Source organism: Pipistrellus hanaki, assembly GCF_964339955.1.
Source record: "Pipistrellus hanaki genome assembly, chromosome: 3".
NCBI classification, from domain to species: domain Eukaryota; kingdom Metazoa; phylum Chordata; class Mammalia; order Chiroptera; family Vespertilionidae; genus Pipistrellus; species Pipistrellus hanaki.
In genome coordinates this window covers 170,030,402-170,040,336 of record NC_140505.1, presented here as the reverse complement: position 1 = coordinate 170,040,336, position 9,935 = coordinate 170,030,402, and positions in this window count along the sequence as shown.

Genomic DNA, 9,935 nt, shown 5'->3' with positions numbered 1-9,935 from the left:
ACACAAGTTTCTCCAACATCCCAAGATCAAGAGAAAGAAGGCTAATGGTGAGGATGAAAAGACCAGTTATAAGGAATTTTACACCTATTTCATGTATATGTAAAATACTATACATTTAAAAAATACTGGTTGAAATCTGACAGAAATGTATTTATTTAAATGGAAGTTGAAAGGGAGGTATTTTTCTGTTATCTTCTATTATAAAATTAATGCCCTCTTCCTTACACTTCTTCCAAGTGCTGCAGCTACCTCCTCCTGATTATCTTAGTTAACACAGTAACCCCTGGTGTATACATTTTGCCTCCATCAATACAGTTTTAAATAAGTGTTAGCATTTGAATTTATTTAAGTGTTCCAACATGTTTTTATTCCAATAAACATGAGGTGTGCCCTCTGTATTGTTCCCTATTTTTTAGCTAGACATTATTTCAAAACTTAAAGTAAACTGTATTGTTTTCCTCCGTGAGAGTTGATTTTATTTTCTTAAATTGGCAGAACTGTGTTATAATTTTGTGATTTTTTTGGTTAGGTTCTTATTTTGTGCCTTTAATAGCTGATCCTTTGAAACTATAGGTTTTCAGGAGGATTTTTTGCTTTCCAATGATTTTTTTTCCCAGAGTGGGCTTAGGGGGCAAGTAGATTTGACAAAGTACTCACCAAGAGAACCAGTGATCAAACAGGAAGTAAAACCTGAAACCACAGCAATAATGAAGGGAGTCAAGTGGATAAAACATCTTCTAAAGTCTGAGAAAAAAAGAAGAGGGCACAAGTACAATCTTCCCTCAGAGAGACTTTGGACAAGGCCGATGGCTTCAGAGCTTTGAGATAAACAAAGAAGGTCACACAGAGACAGAAAACCGTTCATTCTAAATGGCAAGACAGGCAGAAAAAAAATCATACCCAGGGTCCTATAGTCTCAGTGAAATTGCTTTGAAAATGTTCATGTCTATAGGCAACCTAGGCGAAAATTCGGGATGGAAACATATAGCAAGAGCAGCCTTAAAACCTGGAAAACGGGAGAGGCATTAATGAAATTTAGAAGTGGGCAATGCTCCCTGAAGGCACAGAGCACTATTCAACTAATGTTTCCCTCTCCAAGCCTACCTGATCCACATCGTTAGACGGTAAGTTCCATGAGGACATAGACTATTTCTATCAGGTTCACCATATTGTCACTGGTACCCGTCACGGTGCCTGCTAAATCGTAGCTGAACAATACATGGATGGAATCAAGTAACAATGTTGTTATCAGAAAAACCAAAATCCTGGGTCTTATCTCCAGGTGCAGCATAAAATGCTCTTTAAAGCTGCCAGCACTTTGATTTCTTCTTTCTATCAATACATTAACCTAAAACTAATTTAAACGTAAAAATGTTGTCCTAACCACACTGGAGCACTTAATGGTACGTCACTGCACTTTGCAAGCAGGATTTGCGCTTTCATGTAACCCATTATGCTTCAATTAAAAAACTTATAAAATAAAAATTCAAAGTGAGTTTAACACATCCATTTAAATTATGAACTAGGTTTCAATACTAAGGGTGCTAGTCTAAATTTCAAGGTAATCAACTTCCAATTAATATCCATTCCTACATGTTCTATCTTCTGTAACAATTAATATCTTCATACTTGATGCAGTTCAATTAATTTCAGTTCTTTACTTAATTTCTCCTCAGCAATTTTTCAAAACTGATGGCAAATGGAATCCTATTGCATGTCTTAAATTTAGGATCTGCCCTAACTGGTTTGGCTCAGTGGGTGGAGCATTGGCCTGCCCACCAAAGGGCCCCAGTTTCAATTCTGGTCAAGGGCATGTACCTTGATTGTGGGCACATCCCCAGTAGAGTGTGTGCAGGAGGCAACTGATGGATGTTTCTCTCTCATTGCTGTTTATAACTTTCTATCCCTCCCCCTTCTTCTCTGTAAAAAAATCAATAAAATATATATTTTTTAAAAAATTTAGGATTCTTGTGAAACAAGTGGTGCCTTATGTGCTTGTGCCATTTTTCCAATTCCTTATCGGAAATCACTATTAAATCAGACCAATTGAATATTAGAATAATGTTATATTCCATGAAAAAAAGAAAAAGTAGAATAAATAAGAAGCTTTACCAGGAGATGCAGAGCTTTCAAGTGACACCATTCTGAGTTTGTCCATTCCAGCCTTATGATTTCTAAATCTTCTTGTATTATTCCTTAGAAAGGTACTCCTAAAGAGGAAGACCAATATGAATTCTAAAATTCATCTCGCTTCCACAAAAACACAGAGGGCTGTACAAGGAGGCGGAGTCAGCTCAAAAAGGGGAATCATTAAAAGCGTGAGGGGTGGAGCCAACCATTAAAAGCTGTTAGCAGTAAACAAGAAGTTAAAGGAGGCAGGGGAGGAGGGAAGGGTACATCTGTAATATTTTCATCAATAAAGATACATTTTAAAATGTAAAAAAATAAAATATAATGGGCATGACACCCCCCCCCCCCAAAATAAACAAAAAAAGTGTTTTTATACTCATATTTGCTTTAATACAGGGCATAAAACAACGAAAGGAAATTGAGAAAGCTTCACTATACATCTACAAAAATTGAAGGGAAAATATTACCTCATATTATGTTGTTGAATTGAATATTTCAAATTCCCGCTCTTTGTTTTAGACTAGTAATTTTCCATCTTTTTTTTTTTAATCTTATAGCGCACATTAACTAATTTCTAAAATTCTGCACCACATCAAAAGCAATATTGTATTTTTCTGCCTTTTCATAAAAAGAATATGTATAATTTTGATTCATTCACACCAGGTAGCTGTTGTTTTATTGGCTGTTGTCATTTTCTTACTTGACAATGTAAGGGAAAAGAGGTCAGTGCCCCTGACCTTTGAGACTTGAAATTGGCACCTTTGTAGAGGAAAAGAGAGACAAAGTCTCAAGGGAGAAAAAGAGAACCAGGCTGCCTTCTTCCAAGTGTGTTGCAACATGGGAGAAAAGCTGTGAACACCCATGAGTCCCCAGTGTATTGTGGACTCCTTCTTTTTCTTTATTGACTAAAGTGTTACATATGTGTCCTTATCCCTCTATTGCTCCCCCCACATACACACTCATGCCCTCACCCCAATGGTGTCTGCGTCCATTTTTAGGCTTATATGCATGCATACAAGTCCTTTGGTTGATTATATATATTAAAAGAACAATATTTATTTATTTATTTATTTTACATATTTTGATTTCTTTCTTTTTGCCCCCCTCCCTCCTTCCCACACATCCCCTCCCTCCCCATTGTTTTTTGTCCATTGGTTGTACTTTTATGCATGTATACAAGTCCTTCAGTTGATGTATTATCTCCCCCAGATCCTCCTCCCCTCCCCGCTGAAATTTGACAATCTGCTTGTTGCTTTACTGTCTCTATATCTATCTTTTGGTTCATCAGTTTATAATGATCTTTATTATCCACAAATGAGTGAGGTCATGTGGTGTTTCTCTTTCATTGATTGGCTTATTTCACTCAGCATGATGTTCTCCAATTCCATCCAGGTTGCTGCAAATGATGAGAATTCCTTCTTTTTTATGGCAGCATAGTATTCCATTGTGTAGATGTACCATGGTTTTTGGATCCAATCATCTGCTGAAGGGCACCTAGGCTGTTTCCAAATTCTGGCTATTGTAGATTGTGCTGCTATGAACATAGGGGTGCATATATCCTTTCTGATTGGTGTTTCTAGTTTCTTGGGATATATTCCTAGGAGTGGGATTACTGGATCAAATGGGAGTTCCATTTTCAGTTTTTTGAGAAAACTCCACACTGTTCTCCACAGTGGTTGCACCAGTCTGCATTCCCACCAGCAGTGCACGAGGGTTCCTTTTTCTCCGCAACCTCGCCAACACTTGTCGTTTGTTGATTTGTTGATGTTGGCCATTCTGACAGGTGTGAGATGGTACCGCATTGTTGTTTTGATTTGCATCTCTCGGATAATTAGTGACTTTGAGCATGTTTTCATGTGCCTTTTGGCCTTCCTTCTGTCTTCTTTTGAAAATATTCTATTTAGGTCCATTGCCCATTTCTTAATTGGATCATTCACCTTCCTTTTGTTTAGTTGTATCAGCTGTCTGTAGATGTTGGAGATTAAACCTTTATCAGTGGTATTATTTGCAAATATGTTCTCCCACACCATGGGCTTTCTTGTTGTTTTGTTGATGGTTTCTTTTGCTGTAAAAAAGCTTTTTACTTTGATGTAGTCCCATTTGTTTATTTTCTCTTTAGCTTCCATTGCCCTAGGGGCAGTATCAGTGAAGAAGTTCTTTTGGCATACGTCTGAGATTTTGCTGCCTGTGGCTGCTTCTAGTATTTTTATGGTTTCCCATCTGATGTTTAAGTCCTGCATCCATTTTGAGTTTATTTTTGTATATGGTGTAAGTTGGTGATCTAGTTTCATTCTTTTGCATGTGTCTGCCCACTTTTCCCAACACCATTTATTGAAGAAACTGTCTTGACTCCATAGTATATTCGTGCCTCTATTAATTGAGCATAGTGATCTGGGTTGATATCTAGGTTCTCAATTCTATTCCATTGATCTATATGTCTGTTCTTGTGCCAGTACCAGGCTGTTTTGAGAACAGTGGCTTTGTAATACAGTTTGAAGTCTGGTATTGAGATCCCTCCTACTTTATCCTTCTTTCTCAGGATTGCTGTGGCTATTCGGGGTCTTTTATTGTTCCAAATAAACTTTTGGATAGTTCTTTCTAGGTCAGTGAAATATGCCATTGGTATTTTAATGGGGAGTGCATTGAACCTATAGATTGCTTTAGGAAGTGTGGACATTTTCATGATGTTGATTCTACCAATCCATGAACATGGTATGTTCTTCCATCTCCTTACATCTTCCTCTATCTCTTTTTTCAGTGCCGTGTAGTTTAATGTATATAGGTCCTTTACTTCCTTAGTTAAATTTATTCCTAGGTATCTTAGTTTTTTTGGTACGATGGTAAATGGAATTGCTTTTTTAGTCTCTGTTTCTGTAGTTTAACTGTTGGTGTATAGAAATGCCATGGATTTCTTGGCATTAATTTTGTATCCTGCTACGTTGCCAAATTCATTTATTAAGTCAATTAGTTTTTTAATGGAGTCTTTTGGGTTTTTTATGTACAATATCATGTCATCTGCAAATAAGGATAACTTTACTTCTTCTTTTCCAATTTGGATGCCTTTTATTTCCTCCTCTTGTCTAATTGCAATGGCTAGTACTTCCAGAACTATGTCAAACAGGAGTGGCGAGAGTGGGCATCCCTGTCTTGTTCCTGTTCTTAGAGGGAATGGTTTTAGTTTTTGCCCATTGAGTATAATGTTGGCTGTGGGTTTATCATATATGGCTTTTATTATGTTGAGGTATGATCCTTGTACTCCCCCCTTGTTAAGAGTTTTTATCAGGAAAGGGTGTTGGATTTTGTCAAATGCTTTTTCTGCATCAATCAATATGACTATATGATTTTTATCTTTCAATTTGTTTATGTGATGTATCACATTTATTGATTTGCGGATATTGTACCATCCTTGCATTCCTAGAATAAATCCTACTTGGTCATGGTGTATGATCTTTGTGATGTTCTTCTGGAGTCAATTTGCTAGAATTTTGTTGAGGATTTTGGCATCTATGTTCATGAGGGATATTGGCCTGTAATTCTCTTTCATTGAGTTGTCTTTATCTGGTTTTGGTATTAGGGTGATGCTGGCTTCATAGAAGGAGTTTGGAAGTGTTCCTTCCTGTTGGATTTTTTGGAATAGTCTGAGGAGGATAGGTTTTAGTTCTTTCTTGAATGTTTGGTAAAACTCTCCTGTCAAGCCATCTGGCCCTGGTCTTTTGTTTGCTGGAAGCTTTTTGATGACTATTTCAATTTCTTCCCAAGACATTGGTCTATTGAGATTTTTAGATTCTTCCTGATTGAATTTTGGAAGTTTGTATTTTTCTAGGAATATGTCCATTTCCTCCAGGTTGTTCAGTTTGTTGGAATAGAGTTGTTGGTAGTATTTTGTAACAATCTGTTGTATTTCGGTGGGGTCTGTTGTTATTTCACCTCTTTCATTTCTGATTTTGTTTATTTGGGTCCTCTCTCTTTGTTTCTTGGTTAGTCTGGCTAGAGGTCCATCCATCTTGTTTATCCTTTCAAAGAACCAGCTCTTGGTTTTGTTGATCTTATTGTTTCTTTGGTCTCTATGTCGTTTATCTGTGCTCTGATTTTTGTTATTTCCTTCCTTCTACTTACACTGGGCTTTTCTTGTTGCTCTTTTTCTAACTCTTTGAGTTGTAGAGTTAGATCATGTGTTATACTTTTTTCTAGTTTTTTGCAATAGGCTTGTAAGGATATGAACTTCCCTCTCAAAACTGCTTTTGCTGTGTCCCATAGATTTTGGATTGTTGTGTTTTCATTGTCATTTGTTTCCAGGATGTTTTTAATTTCTTCCTTGATTTCTCTGGTAACCCAGTCCTTGTTTAATAGCATGCTGTTTAGTCTCCATGTGTTTGATTTCTTTGGATTATTTTTATTGTAGTTAATTTCCAGTTTTATGCCATTATGGTCTGAGAAGATACTTGATATGATTTCTATCTCCTTGAATTTTCAGAGACTTTGCCTATGTCCCAAAATGTGGTCTATCTTTGAGAATGTCCCATGTGCACTTGAGAAGAATGTATATTCTGTGGCTTTGGGGTGGAGTGTCCTGAAGATGTCAATTAATTCCATGTGGTCTAGTGAGTCATTTCTGATTGATATTTCTTTGCTGATTTTTTGTTTAGATGATTTGTCGAAGGGTGACAGTGGGGTATTAAAATCTCCTACTATGATTGTATTGCTATTAATCTCTCCCTTAATGTCCTCCAGCAGTTTTTAATGTATTTGGTTGCTCCTGTATTGGGTGCATATATATTTACCAGGGTTATTTCTTCTTGTTGGATTGTTCCCTTTATTATTATGAAGTGGCCTTCATTATCTCTTATTATGTCCTTCACTCTGAGATCTAATTTGTCAGATATAAGTATTGCTACCCCAGCTTTTTTTTCATTTCCATTTGCCTGGAAAACTTTTTTCCATCCCTTCACCCTCAGTCTCTGTGCATCTCATTTTCTGAGGTGGGTTTCTTGTAGACAACAGATGTATGGGTATTGTTTTCTTATCCAATCTGTTACCCTATGTCTTTTTATTGGAGCATTTAATCCATTTACATTTAAGGTTATTATTGATAGGTACTCATTCGACGCCATTTTTATTCTATACCCGTGTTCCTTCATCACTTCTTATTTCTTTATTTTTACAGTAGACCCTTTAGCATTTCTTGCATTGCTGGTTTGGTGGAGATAAATTCCTTCAGTCTTTTTTTGTCTGTGAAGCTCCTGATTTCCCCTTCAATTTTGATTGATAGCCTTGCTGGGTACAGTATTCTTGGATTCAGACCCTTCCTTTGCATGACTTTGTATATTTCATCCCATTCCCTTCTGGCCTGATAAGTTTCTGTTGAGAAATCAGTTGCTAGTCTGATGGGGGTTCCTTTGTATGTAACTTTCTGTCTCTCTGGCTGCTTTTAAGATTCTTACTTTGTCGTTGTTGTTTGCCAATTTAATTATAATGTGCCTTGGAGTCTGTCTTCTGGGATTCATTTTGCTTGGGACTCTGCGAGCATCTTGGATTTGTGTGGGTTTTTTCTTCTCTATTTCAGGAAAGTTTTCTGTCATTATTTCTTGAAATACTTTTTCCATGTCTACCTCAGTTTCCTTTCCTTCTGGAACCCCTATTATTTGAATATTATTTTGTTTTGTATTGTCCCAAACCTCCTGTAGGCTCTCCTCCTGCTTTTGAATCTTTTTTTTCTAGAAGTTGCTCACTTGGGTATTTTTTTCCATCTTATCTTCTAGCTCACTGATGCAGTCCTCTGCTTCATCTAGTCTACTCTTGATGCTTTCTATTGAGTTCTTCATGGTAGCGATGTCATTTTTCATTTCTTCTTGGTTCTTCTTCAGTTCCTCATGGCTCTTCTTCATTTCCTCATGGTTCTTCCTCATTTCTTCTTGGCTATTGTCAAATTTCTCTTCCATTCTTTTTAGCCATCCTATGATCATTACTCTGAATTCTTGCTCTGGTAGGCTGCTTACGTCTGACTCGTTTACTTCCTTTTCTGGTGATGCCTGCTTTTCTTTCACGTGCGGACTATGTTTTTGTCTCCCCATGGCCTCTCTTTTCAGGATGTCTGGTTATGTGGTATTCCTTCTCCTGCGTTGATTTTGAGGTACAAAATACAACACTACCAGGTACAACACAAGAGGCACTTAACGGGAATGTATTTACAATATTAATAACCTCTAATAAAGGTGACCACTAGAGAAAGGCAACTTAGGGGATAGGAGAGAAGGAAGAAAGGTAAAAATAAAATAAAGAGAAATTAAAAGAAAAATTAAAATTAAAATTAAAAAAAATTAAGTAAATTAAAAAAAGAGGGATAAAGAGATAGAAAAAGAAGAAGAAGAAAAAAAAGTAATGACAAAATAAAGTTGGAAAACAGGGCAAAAAAGGAGAGAGAGAGAGAGAGAGAGAGAGAGAGAAAGAGAGAGAAGAAGCAAATTAAAAGAGAAATGGGAAACAAACTATATATATGTGGAGAAAAATGCCATAGAACAACCTCTGAACCCAGCCAATGCCAGTAACAATACTTAGAGATTATTACAAATTACAATATCCACTATTATTAGGTAAGGCTATGATATACAGAAGTAAAAGAAACAAACAAAACCAGAGGATTAAAAAAAAAATACAAAGCAACAATAACCATACAGGAATAAGCATAACAATTTCACTAAAAAGCATAAAAATTCACAATAATCAACCTTCACACAAACAATGCGAAAAGGATAGAGAGGAGAACAGATTTTTTTTTTTAACTAGTTAATATAGTGAAGAGCTTGGTATTTATACACTTGGATCAGGGGTTGGAACTTAGGTCTATAAGTATAGTGAGAGCTTTAGCTGGGGGTATACAGAAAGAATAAAGGAAAAACTAAAGCAGGAAAGGGATAGGATAAACTGTAGACTAAAGGGTAAAGTTTAATAAGAGAGTGATGGTGTATAGGTTGAGTTGAGATAGGGTTGAATGATGCTATAGTAGAGATTAAAATAGAATGAAGGTTACTCCCAATGTAAAATAAAAAAAATAATAATAAAATGGTACTGGAGAGAGAAAAAAAAGAAAAAAAAAAGAAATTAAAAGAAACAAAAATTGCAAAATAGCAGTAGTAATAGTGATGATAGAGATTGAAAAATGTAATAATTGAAAAGGTAAAATCAAGTAAGGAAAAAAGAAAAAAAATTGTTTCTTAAGTAAAAGATATAAAAAATGAAAATTAAATAAAAGATGTAAAAAATGAAAATAAAATAAAGAATAGTAAAATTAGCATAAAAATGACCAGTAGTGGTCATTCACTTCCTCAGTTAATGTATTTGGCACTCCTGATTCTCGGACCAGACAGTCTTGCAGTTCCCAGCATTACACTGCACCTCAGTTTTGTAAGGTAATCCTTAATTTTAAGTAGGCTATATCTTAGTTATTTGTGTCCATTTATTTTTGATTAATTAAAAGAAAAAAGAAAAAAAAAAAGGGCAGTTTATAATTCAGCTCTTAGGTGTCAGTGTTTTCGGTTTGACCTCCCAGTCTTTTTGGTTGCTCTGGCCTTCTTTCTCTATGGCTCTAGCTGGCAGGGTGCCAGCTGGCTCCCAGACTGTCCCTTCTGGCTCCGATCCCTTGTTTCCAGGGAGGCAATTTCCCCCTGCAATTTCCCTGGATATGCCCAACTAGGCAGTCCTTCCCTAGTATTCCGAAGCTAGGGCGTGAAGGGGATCAGGCGCCAGGGTGTCCAGATGTTCCGCCCTTGGCAGGACAGCCGCGATTCTTAACACTCTGTCCCGTGCAC